This window comes from Gastrolobium bilobum, unplaced genomic scaffold, assembly GCF_033153095.1.
Source record: "Gastrolobium bilobum isolate Gb01-03AN ecotype WA unplaced genomic scaffold, APGP_CSIRO_Gbil_v1 utg36875, whole genome shotgun sequence".
In the NCBI taxonomy this organism is placed as follows: Eukaryota; Viridiplantae; Streptophyta; class Magnoliopsida; order Fabales; family Fabaceae; genus Gastrolobium; species Gastrolobium bilobum.
Genome location: NW_026895557.1, coordinates 130360 through 151506, shown reverse-complemented (window position 1 = coordinate 151506; position 21147 = coordinate 130360). Strand labels below are relative to the sequence as shown.

The following is a 21147-nucleotide window of genomic DNA, read 5'->3' as shown; positions in this document are numbered from 1 at the left end:
CTTTCCTTTTTGGTCATTGTTTTTTTGCTTAATGCGGTCCCCCATGTGCGGTTTAGGGCAAGAGATGGTTAGGGTTTTTTTTATGTGGTCCCCTTTGGTAGAATATTTTAGGAACTTGTTGCATGTGGTACCCCTGTTGTTATTTTAAGTTGCTATGTGTAGTGATTACAAAAACTCCCAATTTTTTAGCAATGCAGGCATTTAAAATAACCGTGACTGTTACAGTATTATAGTAATATTGATAATAATTGATTGGTTGTATGATACTGTAAAATAATATTAAGGTAGGGTAAAAAATTATTATGTTCTGTTTTATATGCAGATAGATTATAGTCATGAGATATCATCATGGGGGTGTGTTGGTTAGGAATGATAAAGGGAAGCTGAATTATGTGAATGGGAGAGTGGATGATTTACCAGAAATGGATGTAGACTACGTAAACCTTTGTGACCTTGAAGCTCTGTTCAAGGGGTATGGTTACCACAAATGTAGGCAGATGTGGTGGTTGAAGCTTGGTGAGAGTGATTTAGAGGTTGGGTTGCATCTTTTAGAAAAGGATTCTGATGTTTTGCAAATGGTCAAGGCTGCCTTAAGTAATGGGAACAAAATAGACATATATTTTGATAGTTGCATTGCAGTTCCTGAGATTTTGGCTGGGCCTACAGATCCAACTCCTCCAGAAAGTGCTGATGAGGAGGGGGTCTTAGGTGATTCAGTTGACAGTTTGTCTGACTTCCATATGACTCATGCTGATGAATATGAAGAGGGGGAGGGCAATGGACTGTCAAGTGATTCATATGACAGTGTAGAAGATGAGCCTTATAAGCCTCCGCCACCGGGTGTTGAAGACGAAACAGATGATGAACTGGATGAAGAGGATGAGCCAATAATTGCATTGAAAAAGAAGGTGAAAGGAAAGAAGGAAAAAAAGACAGTTAACAAGAGTGACAGGGAAGAAAAGGATTCAGAGGATGAGCAGAATATGTCCTTTGAAGATCAGGGCTATGGTTACAATTCTGAAGAATTGAAGACTCCTCCTTCAAGTGGGGATGAGGTTGAGAGGGAAGTGTTTCCCAAGTTTAATGAGGAGCAGGCCTTTGGTCAAGTACAGCTTGAGCTTGGAATGGAGTTTGGCAGCTTGGAGCACTTTAAACAGGGTGTCAAAGACTACAATATAAGTCTTGGGAGGCAAATTGTATGGGTTAAGAATGACAAGGTAAGATCAAGGGCCAAGTGCTCAAATGCTGACTGTGAGTGGATGATATATTGTTCTTGGAGTAACAAATTCAATTGTTTCCAAGTCAAGACATTCAATGACAACCACACCTGCTGCAGAATTTTCAAAAATAAAAGGGCCACCAGGGATTGGGTTGCTGCAAAGTTGGAGAAAAGGCTGGTCACACAGCCCAATATGACAAGAGCCGAGGCTTATGAGCATTTAAAGGAAGAGTACAAGGTCCATGTTCATCTGAAGAAATTAGGGAAGGCACTACACAAAGCCAAGAAAAGAATAGAAGGAAATGAGAAGGAACAGTATGGCAAGCTAAGGGACTACCTGGCTGAGCTTCTGAGGAGCAACCCTGGCTCCACTTGCCAGATGCAAGTAATTCCACAACCAGTCCCTAACAGCCCACCATTTTTTTCTAAACTGTATATATGCCTTGATGCCTATAAGAAAGGATTCAAAGCTGGGTGTAGGCCATTGATTGGCCTGGATGGATGTTTCTTAAAAGGTTATTGTGGGGGACAACTCTTGAGTGCAGTGGGAGAGGATGCAAACAAGAGTCTTTATGTCATTGCTTTTGCAGTTGTTGATAATGAGACAAAAGAAAATTGGAAGTGGTTTCTGACCTTGTTACAAGAGGACGTTGGCAGCCATGTAGTTCATGGATGGAACTTCATTTCGGATCAGCAAAAGGTTTGTCTATTTCAAATTTATTTTCTTTTAATTTCATTTTGTATTGAATTTTCATTGCTGGCCAAGTGTAATTACTTTTGTTGTTGCTGAATCTATGAATGCAGGGATTGATACCAGCATTACAGGAGGTCATGCCAAGTGCCCATCACAGGTTTTGTGTGCAGCACGTGTGGAAGAATTTCATTAAGCAATGGAAGGATAAAGCCATTAGGGGAATAGTATGGGAGGCTGCACGATTCACAACTGTGCCCCAATTCCAAAGAACAATGCAGAAATTGAAAGAGTTGAATGAAGATGCTTGGGCATACCTCAACAAGATTGACCCCTCATGCTGGGTGAAAGCCTATTTTAGTCACTGGCCCAAGTGTGACAACATAACCAACAACATGGCTGAGGTGTGGAATGCAAAAATTGTTGGATACAGGTCCAAGCTCATTGTCAGCCTATGTAAAGAACTTAGATGCTATATAATGAGGAGGATGGCTGCCCATCAAAGAATTCTTGGTACAGTTAGGGGTAAAATTGCCCCAGCACAACAGAAGAAGCTGGATCAATTGAAGGTGTTAAGCAACTCCTGGACACCAACTTGGACAGGGAACTTGGAGCAAGATTTATACGAAGTGACTAGGAAAGGTGAAAGGGTTGGAGTCAATCTAACCTACAAGACTTGTGCATGTAATATGTGGCAGCTCACTGGATTGCCATGTGAGCATGCAATTGCTGCAATATGTTACAAGAATGAACCAGCAGAGCTTTATGTCCATCAATGGCTGACAGTGGATGCTTTGCATGCCACTTATGCACATACCTTGAACCCTGTCAATTCTGACCAGTATTGGTCTGCATCATCTGAGCCTAAACCCATTCCTCCACCACTGAAAAGGCCAATTGGCCGTTCCAAAAAGCATAGGAAGAAGGATCAAACTGAGGAGCATGAGAGCCAAACCAAAAAATTAAAGAGGACACGTGCTGCAAAGTGTGCTAAATGTGGGAAGTCTGGTCACTATGCCAAGACCTGTAAGGTACCAGCTGCAAGCAAGAGAGAGAGGAGAGCAGCAGCACCTTCACATGCAGTTAATGTCAACATAACAGCAACACATGAAGAGGAGATCCCTCTGAGTCAAGGAGAACCTTCAAGGCAGTCCCAGGCAGCTGAGGAAGCCATTAGGGTCAACAACCCACCACCTACTGCCCCACCACCAGCAGAACAATTGTCAACTGAAACTCTCAATGCAACAAGCAGTGGCACAAGGAGCAGGCTTATGGCATTCATGGCCACACCTGGGTTTAAGCCACCAAGACAAGCTCGAATCAACATGATCAGTTTTTTGTATAGGGGTTCAGTTTTTGTTATATAGGCAACAATGGTCCTTAGTACCCAATTTTTTGAATTGTATGAACTGTCAGCTGTACCCCCATTATTTTTTTGTATTTAAGGCCTTTAGGTGAACTACTTGCTTTTTTTGAATCACAATATGTCTCTGAATGGGTGTATTTTGAAGCAAAATAGGCCAATGGGGGAATAGTTTGAAGGATGTTTTAGAATGGTTTATGAGGACTACAAGTTCTCTTTTTGGCAGTCCTGTAATTTTAGAATGTAAATGACTACAAGTTCCTCCTTCAATGACTACAAGTTCCTCCTTCACTGACTACAAGTTCCTTTTTTTATATCATTTGTTCCCTTTGTAGCAATTTGTCTCTGTATGGTGCTTTTTGAATCTCTATATGAGACTTTTTGATTCTTAGCTATGTGTAGTAAATGTTTGGGGTTGGTATTACTGCATTATGTTTGTGCACTGTCAAATTTTTTACTTTAATTTCACTTCAGGTCATGTTTGCTGCATTGGGAATTTGGTTCTCAAATTTTTTACTGCATTTTTGACTACAAGTTTCTTTGTTGAATTCAGTTATGTACTGTCATTTGCTGCAATCTATCATATGCTGCAATCCAATGTGTCATGGGTATTCAATGCAACTTGGTCCTACTGAGAATTTTAAATGTTTGTGTTACTGGCAATACCCTTTTTTGCTCTAAACAGCTCATGGCCATTTTGTAACGTTAGGGACCAAATTGGCCCTCGATACAAATTGTCAAGGACCAAATTGGGGTTTAGATTTCATCCTTAGGTACCAATGTCCACTCCTCAAATTCCCATTTGAAACAAACATTTTGACTGGATATTTCACTACATCCAACTGTCATTTATCTGTAATGTCCATGTACCACCACATAACATCAGTCCACCCTCACTATGCAGAAAAAAATTATTATGCCCCATCATGAGAGTGGGATCATAACAGGAATAAACTTCATATGATGTATGGGAATGGGCTGTATTACTCCATAACTTTGTTCAATTGCTATTGACATATACTGTATTATATCATGAAGTTACCAGTATACACAAAAACACATTTTATAGCACAAAAAACACAACTACAAAGCCATATAATCATAGCATCTTTTGAACTTTAATCATCAAAAAACAGAACTACATTGTCATTACATTTCATTGAAGAAAAAAAACATTCCGTACACTACATTTCATTGTTACAAGAATTGCAATAAAAAAACAAATCATCAAAAACCCTACACAAGCAGCAACTAAGACCCTAGCTGCCCTACCAACATGCCTAATTTCCTTGTCCATCCTATCTAACTCCTCCACCATCTTCAGGTATAGCTCATTCAGCTTTCTTTCCTGCACCTTGATACTCAGTTCTTGCTCACTAATCTTCACACCTTGGTCATTCAACTTAGCTTGCAATTGGTCACTAATCATCATGTCCACATACTTCAGCTTGAAATCCATTTCAGCAACATCCAACTCCACCTTGTTGTTCTTCCATCTTCAAGCTCCAGCCTTTCATTACATACATCATCTACCCATCTAAAAAAATTACAAAAGGGCTTCTTATCCTGCCAAAATTGCAAACCATGGTAAGCAAATATTCCAAGTTATCAAAACTCAATTTACAAATGTATACCTTGAAATTAGGGCACCCAAAGAATGCCCTATTTGGGTTTCTCTCTGTTTTGGAGGTTTAGACGATTGTTTGCCTCCCACATTTGCACCTTCGACCGCCAGTCCGTGAGGTTGTTCTACACCCAAAAGATGTACTCCCACTTGATCCTTCCAAGCCAGATGACATACTCATCTTCTTCTACGCACTAGAAAATAGCCAGTAAACACCTTCTACTTGACACTCTTTTCAATCTTCATCGTGGGGAGCTTTTGGGGGTTTTTTAGTTCATGGTTTAGGCTGATTTAGGGTTCCTAATTTGACAGGGACTATATTGGGTCACTAACCCTTTCATGCAAGGGTCACATGTCCAAACATCCAACTAGACACAAGGCATCTATCTGAACGACATCGTTTTCGCTCCACGTGGCTGTGACGTTAGTGACTCAGCCACTTAACATTCCAGCTGGCCTCCGTCAAGTGGGCCGTCACGTTCCATGTAACAGAAGGACAAACGTGTCCCTTTTTTTCAAAAATTAGACACTGAAATGTGACTTTTTTTTACCTAGGGACTAAATTGTGCCTCGTGAAAATTTCCAGGGACGAAAAAGGGTATTTACTCGTATAAAAATAGGGGTTTTTATCACTGTCTGTAACTCTAAATTAATAATTAATTATTAATTTGCCCTTTAATCAAAACATATCATTCATCTGCTCCTGTTTTATTGTGCAGGACATAAAATACCTGGGTAGGCAAAAGGAGATACCCGAGTATATTTTGAAAATTTTACTCTACCCTGGTAGTCAATGGGATACCCGAGTATTGTTCTAAATCTGGAAAAATCTTTGAATTATTTACCCGGGTAGAGAAGGGGCTACCCGGATAAATTTCGCGAATAGGGTTTTTTAAAAATTTAGCAGCCCCCATTTGGAAAACCGACAAAGGGGTACCCGGGTAGAGAGCTGCTGGAGTGCGAATTCAACCTTTCTCTTAGCATATTGATTGGCTTATCTTTCTCTTTTAGGATCATCCTTCACGCACAGTGTTGGTTACTTCTACTGATTGAATTCGAAGATATGTAAAAAAAATTCCGATTGATTATTTGTAACATTGCATTCTGATTTGTTTCTGATTCAAAACATATCATATTTGTTGTGCTTTCTGTAACACGAATTTTTGTCCTTGCTCTTTCTGTATCACAATTTTTTGTTTGATTTAAAAACCCTAACCCTAAATTAGCTAATCTGATTTTGGATTTATTTCTTTTATTTTGTGTCATAGTGTGGACTATATGGCTGACAGACGCGTTTCGAAGAAGAGAGCGGTGGATACCGAGAGGAGAACCAAGCGCTGACATGATGGGTCGTCATCCTCTCAGCCGCAGGGTGCTATGTATCAGGCTCCAGACCTACCGTTCGGATATTTATTTGAGGATGACGCTGATGCTCACGAGAGGTTCGTGAAGTTATTCAGGAGCCGCAAGATTTGTGAGCCGAAATCACTGGATTCGGCCTTCTTCAACATGGAGCGGTTCGACATTGTGCCACTTATAATAAAAGTAGGCTTTAATTAAATAGATTAGGTTTTAACTTAAATAGATAAATATTGTATGCCTGATTTGATTTTGTATGCATCGGATAATGGTAATTTATTGGATTATAGTCATAAAATAATTATTAATTTTTAATATGTACAAAATTTAATGATTAAATTTTAATATAAGATTTATTATTTTTAAATTATTTGGATTATTTATAAAATAATTAAACAAAAAATATTTATAATATCTATATGATTTAAATTATTTATCATATTTATAATATCTATATTGTTTTAAATTATTTATCATACTTAACATTAAATACATATAATATAATTGATATTAATTTATACTGATATTTAAAAGTCAAATTATACTTAAAAATATTTTATAAAATTATTTGGATTCATGTTTATTATATTTTTATAAATTAATTTAAACCACATTTAATATACTTTATATTTATATATTTAAAAATTTTAGCTGATTGCATTTGTATTCTCTGTTAAAAAAAATCAGCCATGATTTACAAAAAGAAAAAAAAAAATCAGCCATGCATATAAGCTTAGAGACTAGACCTTTTAAAATAGACTCGTAATCTAATTTTTAAATAAACCTTTTAATAAGTTCAAGTATATACTATTTTTAAATTAGATCAAGTTAAATCAGGTCAAATCTTAGACTCCTAACAATTCACACACTTAAATGAAGCCCATCTCTAAATTTCAATTAAATTTAATCAATTATTTATAAAAGCAATAATTTTAACCAATTCAAGTTTGAGTTTTTTTTGGGTATAACTAATGAAAAAAAGTGTGTATAATTTTAAGGAATGTAAAGTTATATTATTTTAAGTGAGAGAAAGAGATAGATAAAAGAGTAGAGAGTGGACAAAAAAATATAAAGATGTGGGTCCTACCTCTTTGTGAGAGTGAAATAACACGACACAAGTTGTGTCATTTAAAAGGACAAATATTTTTCTCATAACTAATTACTTGTTTGGTTAACCATGGGCTGGTTAATTGCATCTTTTTTAAATTAAAATACCTGACTTGGCATACCTGGTTTAATAAAATTATTATAATTTAAATTGCAATAAATTAAATATAATTGTTTAAAAAAATAAAAACACAAGAGTAACTAGGAACTAGGGGTGTAAATAGATTAGGCTAAGCTATACTTTGTTTTAAATAGGTCAGGTTTGTGTAAAAATATTGGGTCTGACCTAGCCTGTTAATATGTGTAGGCCCCAAATTATAAGTCTGGTTTGACCTATATTTAAAAAATAAAAGTCTTGACCTAGGCTTCTTTAAGCCTATTAAATATTCAGCAATTAAAAGAAAAACTAAAATAATATTACTTTATTATTCAAAATTATCAAAATAATAATTTTATTTTATTTATTAAAAATAAATAATATGATGTAGGTCGGCCTGTAGGTTTATAGGCCCGACATGTACAAAAAAGCTTATGGCCTGTTTTCAAATAGATTTTTTTAAAAGCTTAGGTCTATTCTATTTTACTATTTGTAATAGGCCGAACACGGCCTAATATAGGCTAGGTCATAGGCCCGTGTAAGCCGGCCTAACCCATTTACACCCCTACTAGGAACAAGTTTTATAAGAGATTAATATTTCTTTTTCTAAGTTGGAGATAATTTTATCTCTACACTCATGCGTAAGTGGGTGGAATCCACTTTTCCTTTTTCTCTCTTCTCTCTTCTCACGGTCCATCTATTTTCATATGCGAGAAAAAAATAAAATTGTCTTCATCCTACACAAAATATATTATTCCCTTTTATAATTATCAATTAATCTTTTAAAAATAGTTTTATATGAAAATTTAAGAAAATATAAATTTATATTTACAAATTTAAGTATTAAACCTTGGGTAAAGTATTTCTCCAATCATTAGAGATAACTTATCTCCACCCTAAAATTACGTCATTTTGAATTAATGAATGGTTTTTTCGTAATTTTAGGGAAATTAATAAAGGGTATTTCAGTAAAATTCATATGATAAAAAATAAATAAAACTACAGAAACACCCTTCATTAATTTAAAACAACATAGTTTTGGGATCATTGGAAATAACTTATGACATGTTTGGTATGATGTATAAGGCCCAATAGTATAAGCTTATACTATATATTATGACATTTTTAGTTATTTGATATGACTATCGTATAGTATAAGCTTATACAATGGAATCCCTTAATACATCAAAATGATGTATAACTTAATCAGGTCCAAGGTGGAGGGATTAAGCCTTATAAGAGATTAATGTATTAATATTTTATTTTTTTTGGTGAAAATGAATTAACATTGCTGACCAGTATAATTCTCAAAATTAATATATAATTTCAATATTAATATATTAAAATAAGAATTAATTTTTAATATATTAATTTTTAATATATTTATTTTTAAAATATTGGAGATTTTTATTTTTATAAAAAGTAATATATTTTTGAACACACTGATTAATAGATTTTATAAAAATTAATATCATATAACATATTTGGAAGAATTATATAAATTATTTATCGATAGGTATTTTTGTTAAAAATATTTAGTTTTATTTTATCTAGTATTATACAATGCATTACCAAAACTAGATGATATTTTCTTATACAATACCATGTCAAACGCTAGATAGTATTAAAATTTAATCAGGTCTTATACAATCGAGCTTTATGCTATCAGAACTTATCTATAAGACCTTATCATATACAGTACACCAAACATGCCTTTACTGGAAAAATGTTTTACCCTTAATGTCTCGTTTTAAAACATACAAGTCTAGATATCTATATTATCAAATTACATTCACACTTGTCATATTTGGCCATACTTAGCACTTCATTTCTTATTTTATACATTTCACACAACCATTCCTATTTCTTTCATTACCTAGTCATTAAGTTAAACATGTGAATTCTAGGTACTTCACTTATACGTATTTATACATTTCTTAATACTCACTTCATCACATCTCAAAATATTTATACAAGTCATACATACCTAATTGATATTTCCTAGCCATTCATTGCGTAGATTATCATATACATACCATTATTACAATGATCATCACTTAATAAAACATGTTGTAATATCATATGACCAACTACAATAACTCAACATATTCTTATTCAAGAAGGCATATACAACCTCTATGCTTACATCAAATATAAACATATACAATATATATCCAACTGGCATTCTTATCTCATACAGATACACAAAAATCTCAAATGACAGCAATGCATGTATCATGTCATGCTAAAATCACTACGCCGGCCTCATGCCACGAGATCCATCAACATCAATAATCTCAGTACCTTAAAATGTTTTCCAAACGGGGTGAGATGACAATCTTAGTAAACTGGGGTTCTCGAAGGATCACTCTGCCCCAAGCTCACTCACAGGTATAATATAAGTATGAACAATATAAAATAATATAAATATGCAACATATGTATATCATGTAGGTGCGCTAAAAATCACAAGTCTACTGGCCAGAGAACAAAAGTAGGCATTACACACGTCTGCAACCTACACACAAAGTATAAGATCCACCCTATACCCGCACTGCTGGAGTTCTACCCCTTGTATGGAATCACCATACGCAGGAACCTCATCCACGTGTTGCTGCACACTACCCCACATACATACGTACATATGAAGACATTTAACAATACCTCTTGCTATCATGTATTACCAAATACATTAGATAACATCAGTGCATAATCATTTTCAGAAAAACATATCATGCATATAAACCAACCTCCCATAGAGTTTGGTGTAACAAACAAAGGATTAATCCTGAGAACACGAAGATTACCTGTAAGCGCTAAGTGTCCCAATGATAGTTGGGAATAATCTTTTTTGTTTCGCGTATTGAAGGCTTCTCCCAAAGCCACAAGCACAAAATCGTATTTACCATTTTTAAAACTGCAATTGCAAATATTTACCAAAAATTCTAAGATTTTATTATATTAAACTAGACATCACAAGCTTTTCAACGACATGTTATATGTCTCATTTGGAGTTGTATAACTCCGGTTATATTTTTCGCAAAGTGATTGTTGCAAACTGAATTTTCCGCAACAAGGAAAAAGCTTCAAACTCAAGCCGCAATCAATATGCTTGTCAAATGGATCTTAAATTTTACAGGATTGTATCCCTATGTGTTAGCTTCACATGGGTCTAAACCAAGCTCAATTCAAAGCTCTGTAGCTCGAGATATCGCGATTTTACCAAACCACATTTTTGCTAAACTAGGGATTTGAATCCCTAAATGAAGGATTTGAATCCTTCCATGGCAGAAACCAAAATTCGACATTTTAACAAGAGTGATTTGAATCCCTTTTGATAGGATTCGAATCCTTCCCTGTCAGAAGTCAAAATCCATCATTTTTCACTAGGGATTCGAATGCTTTTTGAAAGGATTCGAATTCTTCTTCGATAGAGGCCAAAATAACATGCTTTTTGCTGTAAAATGGTCATACCAATGGCCCCTTAATGGCTCAAGCTATCATTTTTACATGACAAAGGGTCCAACCAACTCATTTACTCTTGGATTACTAGTTCAACACTTAATCCCTTAAAGTTTCTCTTTTTAAAGACTTAAAACAAGCTATCTTTAATGGAAATGCAAAGGAATAGCTAGGGCTCACCTTGTAGCTCTTAAAAACAGAGAAAGGAAGGGGATTTGAAGTCTTTGGTGTGATCCTAAGCTACTGCCAAGGTGATGCACGACATTTTCACTTCCAAGCTAGGTCTTTTCTTCACAAAGGTTGGTTCTTGAAGCTCACAAGAGTGCAACAATGGCTCCGACACCCTAAACCAAAGAAGTCAGCCCCACAACTCCCCAAAACAGAACTTTGAACACCCAAGAATGAGTTTTTCCTCAAGATGTTTGCTTTTAAGTGTTTGTTGAGTATGGGTGGAAGGAAGAAGATGAAAGGTAGTATCTTTGTTATTTCTTGGAGAGAAAGTAGTGAGAGCTAGGTAAGGTTGTTCATGGCAGCCATAAAACAAGGAAGACAACCTACGTAGAAGTTAGTAAAATGACCTAGGGTTTAGTGTCCTTTTCTATTTATAGATGCATTCACTTAAATCATCGGTATTAGTTCTAATAGCTTTACTAATTATTTTTTTCCAAACTTTATATCTTAACCTAGAAATTTTTCTAGGAACTATCATATTTTATTTTTATTTTTTCGAGATATTTCACCAGTACCCATTTATACCATAAAATACTCGGTATTAGTTCACACACCACACTCACTTAATTCTCTAATAATTTCACACTAAAGTGTCTTATAAATTTTATGACGCATAAATCTATAATTTCTTTTCAGTTCCGCATATTTTTCTATACCCGCTATTTCTACCGCGATACCCACAGTATTATAATTTTTTTTCCCGAAAATGACAAAATCCCAATAATTAATATTTTCCAATAATTATCAAATCTTCAATATTAGATTATTAAATATTTCTTAAAATCACAATTGATTTCTTTTAAGTTTCCGGATAATCTCGCTGGTACAACTTTTTATCGCAAAATACGCTGCATTTACATTTTTCCTTGAAAAGTGATTTAATTTAAATTATTAATTCTCTCTAATTATCCTCTTTGAATTATGAAATAATTTTCTAAAATAATAATGTATTATTAAATTATTAAATTTTCAATTTAACGATGCAGGTTCTTACACTCTGAGAATACGATCTGATCCCTTCTAAGAAATTGGTTTAGCCAAGATTTAAACCATTGACCAAAACAATCCATTGGACACAAACTTGCCAAGTGAATTACCCTTGGGGGTTAAAATTTTATTTCTTAATATAAGGTAAAGTTCAAATATGGAATTTTTTAAAATTATTTATTTCCTAATTTTTAAATCACTTGTGACTTGTTTTCAATTCAAATTACCCTGAACACTCTTTAAATTTGCATAAACGGTCCATTTTTTTTTCCGTTAGCAGTAAACGAATCGTTAGATCCTCCTCCTACGGTCCTATAATATGCCTCATTCTCAGCCACTGAACTTGAATTTCAATTTCCTTTAATCCTATAGAGTTTATCAGGGCAAAGAATTCATGGATTGCAGGCAAAGAGTTCATGGGATGATGTGTGATTTTGAGCAAATTAACATTTTACATAGGAGTATAAATAGGTTAAGTTAGGCTTTGCCTTAAATAGGTCATACCTGTTTAAAATATTTTTAGTCTGACGTAGTCTGTGTAGACCGAAATTACAAGTTAGGTCTGATCTGTATTTAAAATATAAAAGTTTTGACCTAGACCTGTTTAAGCTTATTAAACATTCAATAATTAAAAAAATAACTAAAATAATATTATTTTATTATTCAAAATTATTAAAATAATAATTCTATTTATTTTTTGTAAAATAAATAATATGATATAGACTAACCGCAGATTTATAAGCTCGACCATATACAAAAAAAAAAAACTTATGTCTTGCTTTCTAAATAAAACTTTTTTTCAAAAATCTAGACCTATTCTATTTGACTATTTATAATGGGATAGATTATTCTACTTACTATTTTTTGAACTACCTTTGTCTACTACTCTAAAATACCGTTAGATCATAATCTCAAGAGGAGAGAGAAAGATATAAATTAATTAAGATTCTGATCTAATGGTATTTTAGAATAGTAAGCAAAGGTAGATAAAATAACATCTCATTTATAATAGGTCAAGCCTAACTTAATATAGGCTAAACTATAGACCCCTATCCGTCGACTTAGTCCATTGACAACACTAATTCTACACATTAGAGTTAAAGGATGAAGATGAAAAAACCAATGCTCATTTTGCAAATTTGCATATTTATGTGATTCTGAAGCTAGAAATTATTTAAAATGGAGAGAAAAATTGCATCATATATTGTCATTGAATATTATTGACATTCACATTTATAGATCAAAATGTAGACGGGCTTGAATAAAATAAAATAAAATAGAAAAAAGGAGAAAAAAGGTGATAAAAGTGATATAAGGCATGAAAAGTAGGTCTAGACTGATTATCATTTCTCTATTACTGCAAAAAAGGAGCATAAGGCATTATTTCAAAAGTTATATACAAGTGAACATCTACGCTGAGTTCCCTGAAGATGAAAACCAATTTCCCACATAATCGAACAGCATATATGGCTCAAGCGACATCCAAGAACATCATCAATTTCCTCGTACGAGTCTACCGGCAATAATTCACGAGACAGAACAAGAATTCGTATTCATGCATGGTTTCAAGTCCTCTTGATCTTTGAAAATGTTCCCGTTTCAGAGAAGTAGGTGCTTTGAGTTCCACTACCAAGCTGGTGTGCATGAGCGTGTGGATTTGTCAGCTCAATCCCCTGAAAAAATAAAAAAAAATAAAAAAAAATGAATGAATAATTGAACAAGAATGCAAAACTTCAATAGAATAAAAACTAATTAACTAAAGTTGAGTTATTGTGTAATAGCGCTTTGAATTCAAAACCAAATATGCCATCATCCCTGCTAAATATCAGTTAAGTGATTGATATTCATTAATAAATATGGAAGACAATATCTATACGCTATCCGATACACATCCTGCAAAAGCAAATTGAAATGTGACCATGCATCTAGTAATACGGAAGGAAAAAAAATAGCCATGAAAAAAGAGGGTACAAAACGGTTGTACTTTTTTATCAGAAATCGTGCACTATAATAATAATATTAAGGTATAATTATACGGTGTTTGCTGTTTCTCATATTACAAGAGACATGAGAGTGTGTAGGACCCATGTGAGAGAAGAAAGAGAAAGAGAAAAATTGAACTACACACACTTTTACGTGTATGTAGGAAATAATTTTATCAAAGCTTCAAGTGAACACAAGGTCACGAGTTCACGAGTTCAATATATCAAAGCTCGAGACACAAGACTCTGATACCATATATCAAAGCTTCAAGTGATCACAAGGTCACGACTTCTGTTAATTACCAAGAGACAAGAGGTATTCATTGTAATCCTTGTGTCAATTACACGAAGGAGACTTCTTTTATATATTAAACTAAATAACAAATACACACACATATACACAATGTGGGACTTCTATACTATGTACAACAACACTCCCCCTCAAGCTGGAGCATAAAGATCGTATGCACCAAGCTTGTTACATATCTGGTCTATCCTAGGTCCTCTCAAAGACTTAGTAAATACATCAGCTAATTGATCATTTGAGTTGACAAAACGAGTGACTATATCTCCTGAGAGAACCTTTTCCCTAAGGAAATGACAATCTATCTCAATGTGCTTAGTCCTTTCATGAAATACTGGATTTGAAGCAATATGCAAAGCAGCTTGATTATCACAAATGAGAGATGTTGGGCCAGTGTCTCCAAACTTGAGTTCCTTCAGTAGCTGTTTTAACCAGATGAGTTCACAGGTAGCTGTGGCCATGGAGCGATATTCTGCTTCAGCACTTGATCTAGCAACTACACTTTGCTTCTTACTTCCCCAGGAAATCAAGTTATCTCCAACGAATACACAATACCCAGAAGTGGATCTTCTATCAATAGGAGAACCTGCCCAATCAGCATCTGCGTATCCTACAACTCTGGTATGACCTTTGTTTTCATAGAGAAGACCTTTGCCAGGAGCAGTCTTGATGTACTTGAGGATACGGATTACTGCATTCCAGTGATCTTCACAGAGAGAATTCAAGAACTGACTTACTACACTGACTGCAAAGGAAATGTCTGGTCGAGTAACTGTGAGATAGTTCAGTTTCCCAACCAATCTTCTATACCTTTCTGAATCAGAAAATAGCTCCCCCTGATCTGGTAAAAGCTTGACATTTGGATCCATAGGAGTATCGACGGGCTTAGCATTCAACAATGTTGTTTCCTCAAGAATATCCATAGCATATTTTCTCTGTGATAGTACAATGCCATCTTTGGATTGGGCCACTTATATCCCTAAGAAATATCGGGGTCTTCCAAGGTCCTTTGTTTGAAAATGATGGCACAAATGTTGTTTTATCTGAGTTATGCCATGAGTATCATTACCTGTAATGACAATATCATCAATATATACTACCAAATAAATAGAACCTGAATCAGAGTGTCTGTAAAAGACTGAGTGATCAGCCTCACTTCGAGTCATGCCAAACTGCTGTACAACAGTGCTAAATCTTCCAAAGCAAGCCCGAGGAGACTGCTTGAGACCATACAAGGATTTTCGGAGACGACAAACTAGGTTAGACTCCCCCTGAGCAACAAACCCAAGAGGTTGCTCCATATAAACCTCTTCCCGCAGGATCACCATGGAGGAAAGCATTCTTTATGTCCAGCTGATACATAGGCCAGTGATGAATGTTGCCATAGTAATAAAGAGGCGAACAGAAGTCATTTTCGCCACGGGAGAAAATGTGTCACCATAGTCAAGGCCAAATATCTGAGTATAACCTTTAGCCACCAAGCGGGCTTTAAGACGGTCCACCTGACCATCCGGACCAACTTTAACCGTGTATATCCATCGACAGCCAACAACAGACTTCCCAGAGGGAAGGGGAACCAGATCCCAGGTACCATTGCTCTGAAGAGCACTCATCTCATCAATCATGGCCTGTCGCCAACCAGAATGTGATAACGCCTCACCTGTACTCTTAGGAACAGATACAGAAGAAAGAGAAGAGAGGCAAGCAAAATGAGATGGTGAAAGACGATGATAACTCAAATTTATTAAATACCTGGGAGGGGGACGAGAATCACGAGTACCTTTCCGGAGTGCAATGGGCACATCAATGTCAGACGGAAGGATCGGAGCTGCCGGAGGAGATGATGATGGAAGTGAGTCCACAGGAGCCTCAGTAACAATAGGGGCAGACTCGGGGGGCAGGGTCCTGGGGAACAGGGGGATGTTGCTGACGATGATAGACCTGGAGGGGGGGAACAGGGACGGGAACATCTAAAGAAGGAGATGGTGAAGGTATATAGTGAACTGAAACAGGTGGTAAAGGTAGCTGAGTAGCAACATAATCACTGGGATGGGAGGAGGAGTCGAATGGAATAGACTCAAAGAATGTAACATCTGCCGAGACAAAGTAATGACGAAGACTGGGAGAGTAACAACGATAACCCTTTTGTGAGCGAGGGTAACCCAGGAATATACATTTATGTGACTTAGCAGATAACTTGTCAAGACCGGGACTGAGATTGTGGACAAAACAAGTAGAACCAAAGATGTGAGGAGTGAGTGGGTACAAAGGTTGATGGGGAAACAACACAGAATGTGGTACCTGGTTATTAAGTACGGAGGAAGATATGCGATTAATGAGATAACAAGTTGTGAGGACAGCATCGCCCCCATACTGGAAGGGGATATGACCATGTAACAAAAGTGTCCGAGTGGTCTCAATTAGGTGACGGTTCTTGCGTTCAGCAATCCCATTTTGTTGAGGGGTGTGTGAACAAGATGTCTGGTGAAGGATGCCGTGAGATGCAAAGAAGGTTTGAAACTGATGAGACAAATATTCACGAGCATTATCACTACGAAAAATGCGAATCGAAACACCAAATTGAGTAAGGATTTCATTAAAGAACTTGTTGAAAATAGAAAACAATTCAGACCGATTTTTCATTAAAAATAACCAAGTACATCGAGAATAATCATCAATGAAAGTTACAAAATATCTGTACCCCATAGTGGAAACGGTACGACTAGGACCCCAAATATTTGAGTGAACTAAAGCAAAAGGAGACGAAGACCGACGACTGACACGATCGGGAAACGAACTACGAGTGTGTTTCCCTAACTGACACGACTCACAAGACAAACTAGATAAATTTGAGAAACATGGGACCATCTTCTGGAGCTTACCAAGACTTGGATGACCCAACTGAGCGTGGATAGTAAGCGGAGAATCCACAACAGAGCACACTGGAACAGAAGTTGAAAGCTGATAAAGGCCATTGGACTCAGATCCGACGCCAAGTGTCCTCCTCGAGCTCCGATCCTGCAAAATGACAGACTCTTTAGTGAAAGAAATAATACAGTCAAGGGATTGAGTCAAGCGACTAATGGAAATAAGATTGAAAGGAGAATGAGGAACATAAAGCACATTCTCAATAGAAATAGAAGGAAAAAGGAGAACAATGCCAATCCCTTGGGACTGAACCAGTGACCCATTAGCCATAGTGATACTGGGCAGGGGACCAGACGTACAAAGAGAGGTAAATAAAGACTTATTACCAAAAATATGGTCAGATGCACCAGAATCGAGAATCCATGGACCAAGAGAGGGCGAGTGAGAAACACCAGCAAAGGAATTACCCGTGTGTGCACCAGAGGCAGTGGTACCAGGTGGCTGTGATCCAGCAATTAAAGCAGAGTCCGAGGCAGGAACAGTAGTCTGAGAAAAATGAGCGGAGCGAGGAGGGCGAGCGTGAAGATCCCAGCAACAATCAATAGTATGGCCTGGCTTGTTGCAATGAGTGCAGAGAAAGCGTCTCGTTGAGGGTTTGCGTCCACGTGCAAAACCCTTGGAGACAAGGGCAGATGGGTCAATTGAAGAGGGAGCAGATACTGTAGGCTCCATAGCAGTCTTAGGTGGAATGCGAAGCAACGTAGACCAAACAGAGTCCAGCGATGGAACAGTAGTAGAACCCAAGATCTGATCCCGGTTGACAGAGTATTCCGAAGGCAAACCATAAAGAGCCATGAGCATGAAGAACGTGCTGCGTTGCTCAAGTTCTTTAGCAAGATCTGCAGTAGGCGGCAACAGTTCATTGAAATCATGAAGGAGGCCCTGAACTTTTCCCAAGTAAGCAGACATAGAGACATCAAGTCGTTGAGCAGCAATAGTAGTGATCAAATTTTGACAAACGCCATAGAGTCGCTGAGTGTCATTAGTATAAAGTGACTTGGCCTGACGCCAAACAGACTCACAAGTGACGTGAGCACGAAAAATCTGCTTCAAGGACGAGTGGATGGTAGACTTGATGATGCTACATAACTGAGCGTCAACCTTTTTCCAATGAGGGCGTACATCTACCGAGATGGACTCAGCTTTAGTAATGAGATGGTCAGTGTAGTCCTGTCCATCAAGCCAAAGTCGGAGATCAGAAGCCCAAGAATCATAATTGGAGCCATCCAACTTGTCGACGTGCAGCGGAACATTAACATAATTAGAAAAAACAGGCGGGTCAGCCTTTTGAGAACCCTTGGATGCATCGTGGGGTGACAAATCAGCCATGGGTCACCTGAAACCAAAAAGAACAGCAACAAAAAAGCAAAGAGACACCTGTGAACAGTAACCAAAAAGGGAAAGGACATCGTAGGAAACCGGAACGATGTCAAAACCACAAATCGAGGACAGATCCAGGGACGCAAGGTCACGGCGAGATGGACGGTGGTGGTAGGACCGGAAGAAACAGCCTCACGCGCCTCCACGCGCGGCTGCAAAATAGCTGGACGCAGCCCCTTCGTGACGCGCGTGAGAGCGCGTGGAGAAGGATCTTCGAACGGGTCCAAGACAGACAAGACCGCCGTGTCTGGACGATCAGAACCGTGTATGGTTCGCCGGAAAAATCGCCGGAAATTTCGTCGAAGACGGCGGTCAACGGCGGCGAACGGCGGTTCTGGACAGCAGCAGTGATTAGAGAGGTCCTTTGACGATGTATGGACGCCGGAAATTGACAGATATGATTGTTTCCGGAAAAAAAAAAAAAAATTACTCAACGGACAGTGGTCCACCGGAAAAAAAACGCGGATTAGGATTCCTCTTGTTAGGCTCTAGATACCATGTTAATTACCAAGAGACAAGAGGTATTTATTGTAATCCTTGTGTCAATTACACGAAGGAGACTTCTTTTATATATTAAACTAAATAACAAATACACACACATATACACAATGTGGGACTTCTATACTATGTACAGCAACAAGTTTAATCCTCACCACCCCCCACTTTCGAGTGGAATTAAAATAAGCACAAGATAAACTAAAAAGTTAAGCCTATAATATCCACACTTCAAGCCCAAAGGGCGCTTTTGTGAGGGGGTGTTTTAGAGAGTAATATAAACCATTAAAAAAAAAAAGAAACTCTCACCCAACACCTTAAAGTTTTGGGTTGAATTAGTACTTTACATAATATCAGCCTTATGTCACGAGTTCGATCCTTGCCTCTCCCACTTTCTCTTGTGGAATTTTCTTAACACAGGTAGGTAGGCCTATGCATTATCCACCATTCAAGTCTATTGGGCTCTCATGTGAAGGGGCGTGTTAGAGAACACTATAAACCATTAAAAAAGTCCTCACTTAACAACTTAAGCTTTTGGGTTGAATTGATTCTTTACAAAACTGTAACTCAGCATTTTTCGGCTTCATCAAAGGGACCAGAAACTAGTACAAACATTATTGCTTCCATATTTTCATGGCATCAGGACTGGAACATAGGACCAAGCTGGATAGTAATAAAAAATACTGTATTTTACCCATACGCTGTAGGCTGTGTTGGTAAATTCCACCTGACTGTTTCTCTTGCTGCTACCGCCTACCCTTATCACGTAGCTACATAAATGAACGTAGCTACAATGCTACATTAATGAGGTTTTGAAGAAAATTAGGCTTGGAATTTTTTCTCCCTTATTAATTATGGTTAAGTATATATGTCTGTCATGGATGCCAATTTGTTTGAGTTTCTTTCTTGGAATAAATCTGACATGATGAATTGCTTAAGAACACCAGCACTTCTAGTTTTTGGATTGGAGTATTCATTCAAATGGATCATCATATGCTTATTGCTTAATGACAATCAGCAGTCATTGGAATCTAGTCAGAAGTTTGCTTCAGGAGAGGCCGTTGAATGCCTATGTTATGCATTTTTTACTGGCCAGTCTCCAATATCATCAGAAGCCGAGAGTTGCAGGCTTGATAAAAGCTCTGTTTATAATCTTACAGATCATATCAAACACAACACGTAGCACCAGAATTATATGATTCTAAGAAAGGATTGACTGATATTCTGCAGAATTTCAGAGTACTTTCCAATGATCTGCTGAGTATGTCTACTAATATTCTCTTGCTCTCAGTAGCATAATGGAAATGGGTATGCTTATATGGATGGTGCAAGAACGAAACTGTTAGTGGTGCAAAAGAGGTTTACAAGAAATTTGGAACCGGCCATTATGGTTCGAACAAGGGGACCCCGGTGAATATTCCCTAGCTGAAGCACTTGAAGACGAGGCGAATCTTTTCGGGGTTAGTATTGACAAGTGCCCTTCTATTACTATTTACTAGAGCATATAAGAGGAGAAATAGAGCGAAATGCTGGGGGCTAATGATTCACATGAACAAGAGCAGTGAGGTGGAAAGGAACATGCATTGGGGGTTTTCTTGTAACTACCTAGACATGTGCTGCAGAGAGTAGAAAGGAATAGTGACATTCTGTCATAGCAGAAGGGGGATATATAAGAGGAGAAAGTGGGAGAAGGGTAAACAAGAATTCAGGTGAGGAGTGGGATTTGGAAGAAAGCTAGCCCAAGGAAGTATCTAGATAAATCCTCTGTATTCTGCAATATCAGACTGGGTTTCTATCAGTAGACTTCACCAAACCTACGTATCCCATCAACACAAAATCCTCCCTTCTTGCACAGATACATCCCATATGAAAATATGGGCTCAACAACACTCCCCACCAACTTACCAAAAGAAAAGACA

The 21147-nt window shown here is 37.0% G+C and overlaps 1 pseudogene; it reads right to left on the bottom strand.

Annotated features, from left to right (window-relative positions):
* Positions 1-13575: 13575 nt before the first annotated feature.
* The window catches only part of LOC133316351 (U4/U6 small nuclear ribonucleoprotein Prp31 homolog), a 46941-nt pseudogene continuing 39369 nt past the window's right edge, over positions 13576-21147 (bottom strand).